This window comes from Nicotiana tabacum, chromosome 3 (genome assembly GCF_000715075.1).
Source record: "Nicotiana tabacum cultivar K326 chromosome 3, ASM71507v2, whole genome shotgun sequence".
NCBI classification, from domain to species: domain Eukaryota; kingdom Viridiplantae; phylum Streptophyta; class Magnoliopsida; order Solanales; family Solanaceae; genus Nicotiana; species Nicotiana tabacum.
Genome location: NC_134082.1, coordinates 165,477,232 through 165,494,212, shown reverse-complemented (window position 1 = coordinate 165,494,212; position 16,981 = coordinate 165,477,232).

Genomic DNA, 16,981 nt, shown 5'->3' with positions numbered 1-16,981 from the left:
GTTCTTATTGTATCTCCTAAATTGCTTAGCTAGAAGCGTTGATTAGGAACCCTCTTGTAAAATCCATAAACTCTGTGAGTTTGTGTTGTGACTAGAGTTAGTCATAAGTTAAAGTCTTGTAACTAAAGAGTGACAAAGTGGCTTGTGGTAAGAGTATCACAAGTTAGTTGAGTTGAAGTCTTTGTAATGGAGTCATTACAAAGTGGCTTGTAATAGGTGTTTACAAGTTAGTGAAGTTGAAAGCCTACAAGTGTAGGTCGTGGTTTTTGTCCCCTTGAGTTGGGATTTTACCACGTAAAAATATCGTGTCTTATTTACTTACCGTTTCATTAGCATTCTCAGTACAACCTCATAGAGGACCAATTACTCTACTATTTGGTGGATACATACAAACTAACTATTGGTATCAGAGTAGGTTCCTCCTATCAGGCTAACACCTAGGAAGGATCCTTATGGTTGCTCCACCAAAATTTGAAGAAGGTCAATCTACATACAGACCACCCAGGTTCAATGGACAATACTATGGGTGGTGGAAGACAAGAATGCATGATTTTATTATTGTAGACATGTGATTTTTGACCCTCCCCAAGATTTTTCGTATTTTAGCACGTAAATATTTAATTTAGGCCTAATATCGTTATTTCAACTAATTTTGACTCTTTTACTTTATTTTATTACAAGAAAATAAAAATTACAAAAAAATAATTTCATTAATGTTTTGTAGTCATTTTTAATCTTGAAAAATACCAAAAATAGTTTTGTTTAACAGCCAGTCTTATTTTAATAATTATTTTACTTAAGTAGGATAAATTAATAAATGAGATCATATCTTTAGTCTCGTTCGTGGGGGAAAGAATAAAACTTGGGCTCGAGAAACCCATTTTAAGCATAATTTTGGACTTAACCCATAATTCCTAGGCTCATACCCCTTAACCTAAAAAACCCTACAAAATACCTAGACTCTAACACCTATAAAGACAACAATTATCCGATATACACTTGAGAAGAAAGAGCCGGAAAAGAAAACAAAAAATGAAAAGGAAATGACCTAGGGAAAAAAGAGAGGGCTCCGCAATTCACATAGAACCCTCCCCCCTTTTTGTCGCCGTCTTCCTCAACCCAGACCCCCATTCCCCGTCGTTCTTCTTCCTCCATATTCAAGACACAAAGAGCTTCCACTCCATCACCCCTATACCACCCCACACCAGCAACCCCATCAGATCGAGCACACACACGCACATCCAAACAAACAGTGAGCAACGATGAGCGAGCAAGAAATTTCGCTTCAAAACATGGAGTTCGATCGAGTTCGAGGTGCCGTTCACAGTGCGGTTCTTGTTCCTGTTTGAGTCTGATTGCTGTTTCGAGTTTTGGTTGTAACATTTGCTCGATTTCTATCAGTATACTACTGAATATTTCATCAATTGAAGGTTCGATTTTCAGTTTCCATAGTTGCTGAAGTTCTAGTAATTAGAAAGCAATTTCAGTTCTTAAGCAATTTCCAGAAAATTAAAAAAATAGTGAAAGTGTTCTGTTTTCTTCATTTTCGGACTTTTCTTATATTTTGGAAGTTTGGTTTGTATTTCAGAAAGGAAATACAAAGTGTTCTGTTGGCTTTTCGATTTGTTTTATTTTTTATATTTCGATATTTGAGGATGAGAATCGTCTGGTCCGATTGAAGATTTTCGCAAGTTCATAGTTCTGATTCATGCTATACGTGGCTGCTGCGGGTTCATATTTGAGATTTTGGTCCAAGTTGTGGTTCCTACTGTTGCGTTGTATCTATTTACTTCAGATTCTGTTTGAAATTGTGTTCGGATTCAACATAAGTTGGCTCGTTGAGATGAAAACACTGTTAATTGATGTCCGTTCAAAAGATTTCATAAAACGTGATGGGGTATGTGAGATTGAAATAAACTCTAATTACAAAACGTAAGAGCTGAGAAGGCTGAAAGACTATTTAGGTTGCTTGATTCCAGCATGAACAGTGATTCAAATGTGGGTTTGAATATCTGTTTGGTTGAGTTTCCGGTGCAAATTCGGGTTCCATCCGTCGTTCGCCACATTTTTGAGTGTTAAACATTGAAACAACCAATTTCCGGCTATATTGAGGTCAACTATTTCATTCTATATTTGTTTTATTCGAGCTTGATGTTAATTATGTGTTTGGTGACGCGATCCCGTTATGTCTGTAATTATTCTCCGTGGCTTTGAATTTGCTTGCTCGGTTATATGTTCGTGTTTACTCGAATTGGTTATAGCTGAACGTGATTTTGTCACAATATAGAAATTAGATTGCTGAACTATGTCAATTAGATTAAAGGGGCTCGGGTGTGCATTTCATGTGGCCCTGCCATAATTTTGGATAATAATAATAATAATGAAATAAGCATGTTATAAATTCGGGGGTGCATTTCATGTGACCCGGTTTTAATTTCCAATAAGGTTAAATAGAACATGTCGTGAACCACGTATGTATTTCATGTAGCGTGGCTTGCGATGTGTTTTAAATAACCTTGAATCAATTCTTTAAATAAATAAAAGCAGTTTTAAAGTTAAAAATGCATATAGGTTTAAAAGTGTTTTAAAATCAGATAATTAGGCCAATAATAATAGTTGAGCGACTCTGCTAGAACCACAGAACTCGGGAATACCTAACACCTTCTCCCGGGTTAATAGAATTTCTTACCCAGATTTCTGTGTTCGCGGACTATAAACAGACTCAATATTTCCTCGATTCGGGATTTGACCAGGTGACTTGGGGCACCATAAATTATCCCAAGTGGTGACTCTGAATCTAAAAATTAATCTCGTTTCGATTGTCACTTAAATTGAAAAAAACTCCCTTATATACCCTTTCAGGTGTAAAAAGGAGGTGTGACAGCTCTGGCGACTCTGCTGGGGAAAAGAACCCAGAACTTCTAGTTCAGGGTTCAGAATTCGAGCTTAGAATAATTGTTATATTTGGATTTATTTATTATCTGGTTTTATTCACATGTTTGGTCCTAATGTGCTAAATGTCACTTTTTACCGCTTTGATACTGTTTGAACTGTATATAAATTGTTACGAAACCCTCATCTCTCTGAGTCTTCTAAATCTCTGGGAAGTGTGCACTTCATGTGACTTCTCTTCTATTAGAGTCATATTCCAATTTTAGAACGAGGTTCGGACAAGTTGCAAAGACGATGAAGCTTCTGTATTCCCGGTACACTACCCCCTCTCGGCTCGAGCTATCCGCTCGGGTAAGCCAGGCATAGAACAAATAAACCCAAGTTTTTAAACCTAGAATAACATAGCCTCATGTCGGATCCCTAGTAGGAATGCTTGTTTACATCACATGCATCTGACTTTGGGGACTCAACATAGGGGTTGGGTCCATCTAGGACAGGTGTACTCAAAATAACAGACCATCTTGATGTATCCTATGTGCTACATGTTGCATTTCTTCAAGGGTAAAAGGGTCATTTGGCTGACCCATGATAGTTGAGGGCAAACAGAAAAAGAAAAAAAATGAGAAAGAAAAGAGGTTGAATTATAAAAATGAAGCAAGTTGGGCCCAGTTATAATTTTCTTGCATACATTTTAAAAAAAAAAGCCCAAAAAAATTGAAAATGAAAAAAAAAACCAAAAAAAGGAGTTTGTATTTTCCCCGTCATTTTTTTTTTAAAAAAGGAAAAAAATAAAAAAAAAATAGAAAAGAAAATCCAAAAAGAGTCTACATGTTTCATCATTTTATTTTATTTTAAAAAAAAAAGACAAAAAGCATATTTTCTCTAAATTAGTTGTTTTTTTTCCGCCCGTATCCAATCTGCCCGAACTACGCATACCTGATTCTCGTCTTTCGGGGCGTGATACGTAGGCAACCCTCATATGGTTCGGTCTTCCTAGTAAGTTTAGGTTCTTGGCTTCGCGGGGTCTTAGCCAAATCTTGCATTTTTAGCCACATAGGTTAACTTTAGAAAAATAGTCACAACCATGTCTTGTATGTGTCTAGTAGAGAATGTTATTCTCTCACATAGTATTGGTTTCAATTTTCTCATATAGGTATGGATCTACTTACCGGAGTTTGAGCATGACAGAGCCCTAGGACCATTTAGTCAGGATTGCTCATTCAGGAGTGGATTAAAATGAGATTTTTCTTTTTTATTGTTTGAGTTTTTCTTTTTATGTCGTCTTTTACCTTGTAATTTTGTACAGTTTTTTGACTCTTTTGTTATTGTATTTCCTATTTTGTATTTGAAAAAAGATATGTTATAAATAAAAAATCTAAAAAAAAAAAGATTTTTCGTTTTATATTTCTGTTAGATGTTTTCTTTAGAATACCAACACTAGAAGTTCAATTTTTTTTTTGTGCTTTTCCTTAGGAAATTAAGGTTTAGAACTCAAAATAAAAAAATTTCCTTTATATTTCCTTAGGTATATTAAGACTAAAAATTCAAAAGAAAAGAGAATTTTCTTTTAGTACCTCTTTCAAAGTTTTCTTTTAGATATTAATTCCAAAAATCCAAAAAAAAAATATTCCTTTTATTTTCATTGAAACTTTAGCACATTGTACATGGAAGAAAAAAACATACCTTATATTTTGTTTACCTTTAGAATTTCTCCTTTAGATAAGTAAGAATTGAAATCCAAAAATAGTTTTTTTTTTATCTTTTTCATTTCTCGTTCGAAATCTTTCTTCAGGGATATCAAATGAAAATTCAAATATTTTTCTTTGGTTTATTGTTTAGATCTCCTTCCTAAAAAAAAGAATCAAAAAAAATATTTTTCTCTTGTAGGGTTTTTTTCCCTTAATAATTTCCCATAGAGTATTTGTTTCACAAAGAAAGAAAAAAAGAAAAAATATATGCCCGATAAACTTGAGTTTATAAGTTATAGAACATTAAGTCTAGAAAATTCAAAAAAAAAAGATTTCCTTCTTTTATTTCTCTTTTCTCATCAAAGTAGTCATTAAGGTTAAAAAAGAAAAGAAATGAAAAAGAAACTGAGAATGTTCGTTTGTTTACTTTATTCCCGATCTTCCCAAACTAAGCAAAGATCTGATTCATGCGGTGTCATGATATGTAGGCGGCCTACATAGGGTTCGATCGAATCATTTTTTCAAGAGAGGTGAAATTATGGGATGTGAGAAATGAGAGGAAAGAAAAGAGTGATAATTAGGAAAAAGAGGAAGGGAAATGAGCAAGCCAAGAAGTGATAGAAAAGAAAAGAAAGAGGGGATTGAAATTAATAAATTGGAATGATTCCATATGACCTTCATACCCTCGAAGTCATTCTAGAACCGTTAGTTGTTGCTAGGTGCATTGCACACAATGTGATATTTGCAGCTTTTAAATGCCCTAACGCTAATGTGATGACCTCATTTTGTTCCTTTTTGTTATCTCCATTGAGCAAAAGGGTGGTTGGTTTGTGGTTCTTAAGGTAACTCATCCATACAACACCAGGTCAAAGAGCAAGGTAGCCATGGCTAGCAAAGAGTTGGGCACAGGGGTTATTGATCCATCTAAGGGAATTGTTGAATCAGAATCTGAGTTGAAAGAAGAGGCCTTAAGGTTTAACGGACATATGACCGAAATATACCAAGCCTAGATTAGTGGGCGTCCTCCACCATCAGTTCCCACTAACTACATTGAAAGCCTTGTTACCATTCCGCCACTGTCACAAGTCCACGATATCTACCTGCAACATTTTCACACTCCACCCGCCAAAACCACCTCATATCCTGCTCCTTTGACCACTCATACTTTTGTAGCTCCTCTATCATCTACTTTTCCTCGATCCTCTAAAGAAACTGTGTTCAAAATCTCTGATGCCCAACACTGTGCTCCAGAACCAATTTTCAAGGTCTTGGGTCCATACTCTTTTGCTCCTCATTTTGAGCCTCCCGGTGAGACTGCAAAGCCTGCTGAGACCGTGGAGCAAGATGAGATATCCAGAAAGCTGAAAGGGTTTAAAATTCCAAAGTTTAATTTATATAATGGGCGGGGAGATCCAGTAGCCCACCTGAGGGGTTATTGCAGTGAAATGAGAAGTGTTAACGGGAAAGATGAGTCGCTGATGGTTTACTTCAGTGAGAGCCTGGTTGGGGAAGCTTTGGAATAGCATACTCATCAAGATGTCGGTAAGTGGCATACATGGGATGACAAGGCTCAAGATTTTGTACGACACTTACAGTACAATATAGACATTGTCCCAGACCGCTCCTCCCTATCTCAGATGGAAAAGAAACCCAAGGAAAGTTTTAGGAAATTTTGGTTCAGATGGAACGAACAAGTTGCTCGAGACAGTCCTCCCATTGATAGAAAAGATGTTGCTAAGCCACGCCAACGACATGATCCAATGGGCATTCCTGCTAAATGCTTTCAGCCTCAATACCGACCCTATGAACATCCCTAAACTCTACATAATCCACCCTAGTATTATCCTCCAAACAACGTTCGGCCGTCTGTCCAACCACTGGCTCATTCCAAAAGGCGAGCACGAGCACCGCAAAAGCTTCACCAGCCTCCACAAAATTTTCAAGTGCCCTATAACCCACATTCAAGCCAAGGGTGTAGAAGGGAACAAAGGCTTAAAGATAATTTTACACCAATAGAAGGTTTCTATGAAATCTTGTTTGAAAGATTAAAAATTTGCGACATGATTACACCTATTCCTCTAAATTATATAGACCCACGAGAAACTTTGATTCTGCTAAAAGGTGTGAATACCATTACAACGTCCAAGGGCATAGCATTGAAGATTGTTGTACTTTGAAAAAGGAAATAGAAAGAATGATTAAAGAAGGAATAATTGTGGTCCAAAGCAGTAATACCCCATGTGTCACACATAATCCTCTACAGGTACATGATAACGCACAGATTGTTGGGATGGTTTGCAATGACGAAGGGTTGGTCAAAAGAGTCAATGAGCCACTTGGTGAAGACAACGTGATTGAAGTTGGTGAAGATCCCAGTGATATTGATGTGGAACTCAGTGGCTAAGATGCCGAGCTTGGTAATTGGAAAGACGCTCCTTTCTTGGCTAGCCAGGGAGGAGTTTGTCCGGGTTATTTTAGAGTTGTAATCCGGATATTGTCTTGTGACTCAAACCCTTCTATCTTGTTATTTTGCCTGGTTCGTTTAGTCATAGTAACTCGTTTAATGTTGTCTAGGTTTGTTCCAGGGTTGTAACCCCAGTTTAGTTTGCTTGTTTTGTTGTTCGAACCATTTCACCGTTTGTCTTTTGTTATTTCTAGTCATTTTTTGTTTATTTCTCTTCTCTTTTTATTGTTCTTTTCATCCTGGCTCTAATGACATGACAACACGCATAATTCTAGGTTTGGTCTCAAAAGTTAGTTTAATCATGGAGTAATGAAATAATTTTGAAGATGATAGGGACATTTGAGGGAAATAAGTACAGATTTGGAAATTTTGAGATCATTTGAAGCCCGAATTGTGTGAAACTGAGGCAGATAATTTGGGAAGTTAATAGGAAGACAAGAATTTGTTACAAGAGAGTACGCCCCAACAATTTGAAGTGAGCAGTTTTGAGTTCAAGTACACCTCAATTTACAAGATAAAGTCAAGGGAGTTTGCTCCAAACAGACAGAGGGTATCCATCGTGAAGAAGAAATCACCCAATGAGAATTCTGTACTTGACAAACCACTAAAAAAAAGTGAAAAGCATATCAGTGATATCAATGTCGAAGCTATAAAAGAAATGTTGTGTGTGCTCTTTCTTTTTCATTTCAAGTTGCATGAGTTGTACTTGGCATTTTCAGGGATTGAGAGACCCTCTTTCAGCTGCCCAAACACTTATACCATTCGATACCCTTTTGAGTCTGTACTGATTTCTTTGACCTCCCCCTCTTTTGGAATCAAGTTAGAGTCATACTAAAAAAAAAAATTTCATGTTCCCCATAGTTTTATTTTATAAAGTTCATTCCAGAAGGAAAATTCAAAAAAAAAAAAAGAGAAAAAAAGAGATAAAGAAAAAGAGAGAAAAAAGAGTAAAGAAAAGAGAAAAGAAAAAAAGAAAAAGAAAAAAGAAAGAGGCAAATAGTAACAAAAAGTAGTCTTGTGAACTACGTTTGACTGATTCTTGTCACCACAAGATACGTAGGCAGTCTTACGGTTCGGTCATACTAAATAAAATATTTTATAATCCCACGAAGTCGAGAGTGGAGCAGTCTTTCTTAGAAATTCCATATTACAAAGAAAATGAAAAAAGAATCAAATTCCCTTGTTTTAGAAATTGAGGCAAAGTTTTTAGAATGGATTCCAAAAGTTGTAAACAAATTAACCCCGTTGTCTTAGTTATTTTGAGCCTTTATGATATTCTTTCTTTCTAACCCTGTCCAAAAGCCACATTACAGTCCAAAAATGACCTCCCAGATAATCTTCGAGAGTGCTGAGTTTAGACATGCCAAGAGTATATGATGTTTTTACCATGGTTAATGCCTTGTCATTTGCAGAATGAGAGGAAATAAGAAGAAAAGAACAAATGAGAGAGTCTTATTGGTGAAAAACTTCGCAGGCACCATAAGGCGATGGTGAGTTGAGAGAAAGAATAAAATGAGAGAGGCTTGATGGTGAAAACCCTTTAGGCACTACAAGTCGAATAAGGATTGTGAATCAGATAGGGTAATCGGAGCATTGAAGCCCAGTTTCACGGCGAAGAGGTACAACAAGAGTTGAACATTAGACTTGCTTGACAGATTAGGCCACTTAATCTAAAGGTGCATGCCATGGTCATTAGAGTTGGTATCCACATTTGATAAGTTTCTACTTTGTAGTTTTTTCGCTAAGAATCATCTCTTTCCATTGTCCTTTACTCTGTTCCTTTGACTTGTTTACTTCCTCTCCCTGAGTCTGTTTGGTCAGAACAAGTGAGAAATGACTTCAAAATTTGCCACCAACTTTCCAATTGCACAAAACGGGATCTGGCGATCACATTAAAGTGGCATAAGTCAGGAAAGAACGCCGTGCACACTAAGTTGGTAACAATCAACGTGCTTTGGGATTCATGTGAAATACAAATATTTGGTATATGTCAATTCATGAACAATGCAACAGACAGAGGGTGTTGGGTTTGAACAGGTTAAAGGCATTTTCTATGATAGGATTGACAAAGAAAGTGGTTAACCAATGACAAGCAAGGTCTTCCAAGCAGAAATCAAAGTTATCATGGCAAGTGAAGGAGCAATAGACCTCTAGTCCAAGGCTAGTGGATTAAGTTAGGAAAGAACAACACGCGCACCGAGCGGGTGGCAATTAATGTGCTTTGGGATTCATGTAAAACGCAAAGGTTCGGTATATGTCAATGCATGAGCACACTACAACAAATGAATGGTATTGGGTTGGAACGGATTAGAGGTATTTTTCGTGATAAGGGTGGTAGAGAAAGTGGTTAGTCAATAAACAAGCAAGGTCTTTCGAGTTGAAATCAAAGCTATCATGGGAAGTGAAGGAGCAATCGCCCTCAATATCAAGGCCACAAACCAACCACCATATTTATAAACTCACAAATTTTCTTTGTTTGAAACAGGGACAAAAATGGTGTCCAAATCAAAGCTTGTAAGTTTGAATTTTTTTCAAGTGTCATGCCCAAATTTTATCAGCACAAAGGCAGTTTGAGAAGGGGAAAGAAAAATTTGTTCGATCTACAGGAACCCTCCATGAGGAAAAGCATGGTTCAGGGGCAAGGAATTTTGTTCGTTCTGCAGAGATCCTCCATGAAGAAAGCATAGCCCAGGTAAGTTCATTCTCGGCTTTTCAGGACCCTCTTGGATAATAGGATTTAATTTAAAATTGACCCTCATGGATAATGGTATTTAATTTAAAATTTTCAGGGCCCTCATGGATAATGGGATTTAATTTCTTTAAAGAAAAAAAGGGGTTTTCAGGACCCTCCAGGACCCTCCTGGATAATGGGACCTAGTTAAATTTCAACACCTTCATAGATAACAAGATTTGGCGTAAGTTCTACTTTGGGGAAGCACAATCTAGCATTTAAAGTTTTTCACTTTTGAGATGAGACTTGGTCTGAAATTTTCAAGATAAGGGAATTTAGCTTAGAATTTATTTTGATAACAAGAATTGGTTAACACTCATAGATGTTCCCAATATCAAACTAGGGCAGAAAAATTTCTTTTGTTTTGTCTGTTTTCTTGTAATCAGGCGCCCATTGAAAGAACCAGGGTAGACAACACGAGTTTCAAGAATAGAAGACAGTTAAAGCTCAAGCAATCAAGCACCCACCTGGATAAACAAGGGAAGATAGTTCAAAGGGAAAGCAGTCGCAAGAGGAAGTATTTCACGTTTAGCAATCAGGAGCCCACTTGGAGAACAAAGGGAAAACAAATCAAGTTCCAAGGGAAATCAATTCTAGTATAAACAATCAGGAGCCCACCTAGAGAACAAAGGGAAAACAATTCAAGTGTTGGTAATCAGGAGCCCACCTGGAGAACAAATGGAAAACAACTCAAGTGTTGGTAATCAGGAGCCCACCTAGAGAACAAAGGGAAATCAATTCAAATGTTGGTAATCAGGAGCCCTCCTGGAGAACAAAAGGAAAAGCAGTACAAGGGTTGGTAATCAGGTGCCCACCTAGAGAACAAAGGGAAAGCAATTCAAATGTTGGTAATCAGGCACCCACCTGGAGAACAAAGGGAAGCAGTTCAAGTTTCAAGGAAGACAGGTTCAAGTTCAGTAATCAGGAGCCAACCTGAAAAACAAAGAGAAAACAAGGCAAGTTTCGGAGGAAAGGAAGACAATTCAAATGTTGGTAATCAGGCATCCACCTGGAGAACAAAGGGAAGCAGTTCAAGTTTTGACGAAGACAGGTTCAAGTTCAACAATCAGGAGCCCACCTAAAAAACAAAGGGAAAACAAGGCAAGTTTCGTAGGAAAGGAAGAAAATTCAAATGTTGGTAATCAGGAACCCACCTGGAGAACAAAGGGAATCAGTTCAAGTTTCGAGGAAAAATAGTTCATGTGTTGGAAATTAGGAGCCCACCTAAAGAACAATGGGAAAACAATTCAAGTTTCAGAGGGAAGGAATACAATTCAAATGTTGGTAATCAGGCACCCACCTGGAGAACAAAGGGAAAGTAGTTCAAATTTCAAAGGAAGGCAGCACACGTTTCAAGGGAAAACAGGTCAAGTTTCGAGGGAAAGCCATTCAAGTTTCAAAAGAAGACAGTTCAAATTTCGACAATCAGATGCCCATATGAAGAACATGGGAATGTAGTTCAAGTGTTGGCAATTAGGTGTCCGCTTGAAAAATAATGGAATTCACCTCAGAATGCAATTCAAGTGAGCAAGAAAAGAAGATCGCAGCAAGAATGCGAGTCAACAGTCCGAGGTGATCAACAGAAGTTAGTCATAGTCTAGAAGAAAAAAAAGAGAAAGGCAAGAAGTGAATCCAAATGCAGAAGTTGATGAAATATGTGAGCTGATCAAGACATGACCGAAGCCAAAAACATAATGTGGTGTCCTGTTTTGATCTGAAAAGCTGAAGGAGAATGAACTAGCACCCGCAACTAGCAAGCGTCAAGGTTCAAATCTAAAGTCTACATGAAGAACCATTCAAGACTCAAGATCAAGCTTCAGAAGACTTATAGATAGGAATCTTGTAACTCATAGTTGACAGGCTTAGTTAGTCTTTTTCATTTTGATTTTTATGTAATAACAGGACCGTGGACCGGAACCTCGATGGAACGGCACCTCGACCGGCTCTCCACCTCGGCATACTCCATCATCTACTCACTCATGAACTACACGTGGCCTGATTCCTTTATAGCCAAGGATATGTAGGCAGCTCAGATACCAGGGTTTGGTCACATTCCCCTTTCTCTTAGTTTTGGTCTCCCTAAATAAGGGTCGGGTCAAAAACCTGTCTAGTCGTTCTTTGTCTGAAAACTCTTCGCGTTTCCAGTCAAAGAGGGGCAGCTGTAGACATGTGATTTTTGACCCTCGCAAATATTTTTTGTATTTTAGCACGTAAATATTTAATTTAGGCCTAATATCGTTATTTCAACTAATTTTGACTCTTTCACTTTATTTTATTACAAGAAAATAAAAATTACAAAAAATAGTTTCATTAATATTTTATAGTCATTTTTAATCTTGAAAAATACCAAAAATAGTTTTGTTGTCTTATTTTTAATAGTTATTTTACTTAAGTAGGATTAATTAATAAATGAGATCGTATCTTTAGTCTCGTTTGTGGGGGAAAGAATAAAACTTGGGCTCGAGTAACCCATTCTTAGGCCTAATTTTGGACTTAGCCCATAATTCCTAGGCCCATACCCCTTAACCTAAAAAACTCTACAAAATACTTAGACTCTAACACCTATAAAGACAACAATTAGCCTATATACACTTGAGAAGAAAGATCTAGAAATGACAACGAAAAATGAAAAGGAAATGACCTAGGGAAAAGAGAGAGGGCGCCGCAATTCACATAGAACCTAGTCCCTTCTTATCGTCGTCTTCCTCAACCCAGACCCCCATTCCCCGTCGTTCTTCTTCCTTCATATTCAAGACACAAAGAGATTCCATTCCATCACCCCTACACCACCCCCACACCAGCAACCCCATCAGATCGAGCACATACACGCACACCCAAACAAACAGCGAGAAACTATGAGAGAGCGAGAAATTTTGCTTCAAAACATGGAGTTCGATCGAGTTCGAGGTGCCGTTCACAGTGCGGTTCTTGTTCCCGTTTGAGTCTGATTGCTATTTCAAGTTTTGGTTGTAACATTTGCTTAATTTCTGTCCTTGTACTACTGAATATTTCATCAATTGAAGGTTCGATTTTCAGTTTCCATAGTTTCTGAAGTTCTAGTAATTAGAAAGCAATTTCAGTTCTTAAGCAATTTCCAAAAAATTAAAAAAAATAGTGAAAGTGTTTTGTTTTCTTCATTTTCGAACTTTTCTTATATTTTGGAGGTTTGGTTTGTATTTCAGAAAGGAAATACAAAGTGTTATGTTGGCTTTTTGATTTGTTTTATTTTTTATATTTCGAGATTTGAGGATGAGAATCAACTGGTCCGATTGAAGATTTTTGCTAGTTCATAGTTCTGATTCATGTTATACGTGGCTGCTGTTCGGGTTCATATTTGAGGTTTTTGTCCAAGTTGTGGTTCCTGCTGCTGCATTGTAGCTATTTACTTCAGATTCTATTTGAAATTGTTTTCGGATTCAGCATAAGTTGGCTCGTTGAGATGAAAACACTGTCAATTGATGCCCGTTCAACAGATTTCGTAAAACGTGATGAGGTATTTGAGATTGAAACAAACTCCAATTACAAAAAGTGAGAAGTGAAAAGGCTAAAAGACTATTTTGGTTGCTCGATTCCAGCGTGAACAGTGATACAAATGTGGGTTTGAATCCGTGTTTGTTTGAGTTTTCGGTGCAAATTTGGATTCCGTCCGCGGTTCGTCACATTTTTGAGTGTTAAACATTGAAACAACCAATTTCCGGCTATATTAAGGTCAACTCTTTCATTCTCTATTTGTTTTATTCGAGCTTGATGTTAATTATGTGTTTGGTGACGCGATCCCGTTGTTTTTGTAATTATTCTCCGTGACTTTGAATTTTCTTGCTCGGTTATATGTTTGTGTTTACTCGAATTGGTTATAGCTAAACATGATTTTGTCACAGTATAGAAATTGGATTGCTGAACTATGTCAACTAGATTAAAGGGGCTCGGGTGTGCATTTCATGTGACCCTGCCATAATTTTGGATAATAATGAAATAAGCATGTTATAAATCCGGGGGTGCATTTCATGTGACCAGGTTTTAATTTCCAACAAGGTTAAATAAAACTTTTTGTGAACCACGAGTGCATTTCATGTAGCGTGGCTTGCGATGTGTTTTAAATAACCTTGAATCAATTCTTTAAATAAATAAAAGCGGGTTTAAAGTTAAAAATGCACATAGGTTTAAAAGTGTTTTAAAATCAGATAATTAGGCCAATAATAATAATTGAGCGACCCTGCTAGAACCACGGAAATGCCTAACACCTTCTCCCAGGTTAATAGAATTTCTTACCCGGATTCTGTGTTAGCGGGCTATAAATAGAGTCAATCTTTCCTCGATTCGGGATTTGAACCAGTGACTTGGGGCACCATAAATTATCCCAAGTGGAGACTCTGAATCTAAAAATTCATCCCGTTTCAATTGTCACTTAAATTGGAAAAAACTCCCTTATATACCCTTTCAGGTGTAAAAAGGAGATGTAACAATCATGGCTGAGGATTCTGAGTTATGGGATATCATATGTGACGACCCTTATGTACCAACAAAGGTACTTGAAGAACTTCCATTCTCAATGCCGAAAACTAGAAAAGAATACACCGATGCAGACAGGAAATCTGTGGAGAAGAATTTTCGTGCGAAGAAGATTTTGGTATGTGGAATAAGACCTAATGAATATAATAGAATCTCTGCTTGGGACACTGCTAAGGAGATATGGGAAGCTTTGCAAACAGCTCATAAGGGAACCACCCAAGTAAAACAATCTAAGATCGATATGCTCATTACCGAGTATGAACTCTTCGGGATGAAGGACGATGAATCTATTCAAGATATGCGCAGAAGATTCACTTCTATCATAAATGAGTTACGCTTACTTGGTGAAACCATTCCTAAGAACAAGCTAGTGAGGAAAATCCTCAGTATTCTGCCTAGCTCTTGGGAAAGCAAGGTGAATGCTATTACTGAAGCAAAGTACTTACAGGAGCTGTCCATAGATGGGCTGGTTGGAAATATGAAGACCTACGAGATGAAGAGGATGATAGATAGTGAAAGAAGAGAGCCAAAGAAAGAAAAGAACCTGGTACTCAAAGCTGATAACAATGAATCAAGTGAGGAGGGCAGCGACATGGCTTACTTAACCAAAAGATTTCAGAAGATGGTCAGAAGAAATGGAGGAATGCTAAAAAGGGGCAGCTCTAGCAAACCAAAAACTATGATCTCTGTCATAAATGTGGAAATCCTGGGCACTTCATCAAAGACTGTCCTCTCCTGAAGAAAGAATTCTCCAAGTACAACCCTGAGAAAGCAGCTAAGAGGAACTCGGTTCCTCACAAGGACTTCAAAAGAAAGAGATCTGCTGACAATGTGGTGAAACAGGCTCTTGCAGCATAGGGGGACTCCTCTAGTGAATCTGAAGATGAAATTGATACTGGTGATAGTTTCATGATGGCGTTTGAAAGTGAGGAATTCAACTTTTGCTTTGATGGGTCAATCATATGATGATAAAGACGATGACAACAAAAAGGGAACAATGAAAGGAAGCAGTCAACAATGGTTCATGGATATTGGGCGTTCAAAGCACATAACTGGGAACACCATGGACTTTCTTTCACTAAAAGCCCTGCAAAAAGGGAGTGTATCCTTTGGCAATGGGAAAAAGGGGTACATTCTCAGAGTTGAAAAAGTCGGGAAATCACTCACTCATTCTATTAAAAATGTGTACTATGTCAATGGTCTTATGTACAGTCTCTTGAGTTTCTATTAGATCTGTGATAAAAGAAACAAAGTGGAATTCCTGTCCAAGATATGTACAGTTACTAATCTAGTAACTGGTGAAGTGGTACTTGTGGCCAAGAGATTCAAGAACATCTATTTTGCTGATTTCTAGTCCTTACAAAGTGGTGATTTGAAATGTCTGAAAGCTGTTGATGATGATGCTGAACTCTGGCACAAAAGACTGGGGCACACAAGCTTCTCCCTTCTGAATAAACTAATTCAGAAGGACCTGGTCCATGGTCTGCCCATGTCAAAGTTCAAGGTACAGAAAGTTTGTGATGCTTGTGCTAAAGGAAAACATATGAAGTCCTCTTTTAAATCTAAAAGAGATGTGAGCACCTCAAAGTCACTCGAGCTTCTGCATATGGACCTATGCGACCCTATGAGATTGCAAAGTAGAGAAGGAAAATGATACATTTTGGTGATAGTGGATGACTACTCCAGATACACTTGGACTCTATTTCTTAGAACTAAATATGAAACCTTTGAAGTGTTTGTGGCCTTTGCGAAGAAAATCCAGGCGAAGATGGAATCTCGAGTCGCATGCATTAGATCAGATCATGGAACCAAATTTGACAATGCCAAATTTGATGAGTTCTGCAATGAAAATGGCATCACTTACAACTTCTCAGCTCTCAGAACTCCCCAGCAAAATGGAGTAGTGGAAAGGAAGAACATAACTCTTAAAGAAATGGCAAGAACAATGCTAATCAACAGTGGAATTGCAAAGAACTTCTGGGCTGAAGCTGTCAATACTACCTGCTACTTTGTGAATAGGTGCATGATCAGATCACTCTTGAATAAAACCCCATATGAGTTGCTGAATGGAAGGAAACCCAAGCTGACTCACCTAAGAACATTTGGGTGCAAATGCTATATTCTCAATAATGAAAAGGATCAGCTTGGTAAATTTGATGCCAAGAGTGATGAAGGAATATTTCTGGGCTACTCTTCTCAAAGCAAAGTGTACAAGATATATAATAAGCGGACTCAATGTGTTGAGAAAAGTGTTCATGTTATTTTTGATGAGTCTTATCCATCCTGTGAGAAGAGTGCTGAAGAGGATCAAGATAGAGAACCCTTACTAGTCCCTGGTGAAGGCATTGACATGACAAATGGAAAGGCAGATATGATGAGCCAAGTAAAAGAGCTGAGTGAAGACAATACTGCCTCTTCTTCAATGGAACCAGGTACTTCAATTACAACTACTAAAGCTGAAGAAAGAGTTGTTGATGCAGTTCAGGGTACTCCACTAGAACCCGAGAGAAGAACACAAGAAAACCAGTTAAATGTACCCACATTCTCTACAAATGAACTTCAGATGTCTAACTGAAAACACAAAAGCTCTCATCCTTTTGACAACATATTACCCTCTAGATTTCGGAGTACAAACCAGATCTAAAGCCAGAAATTCACTTGTCTTCTCAGCCTTTCTCTCCCAAATAGAACCTAAGA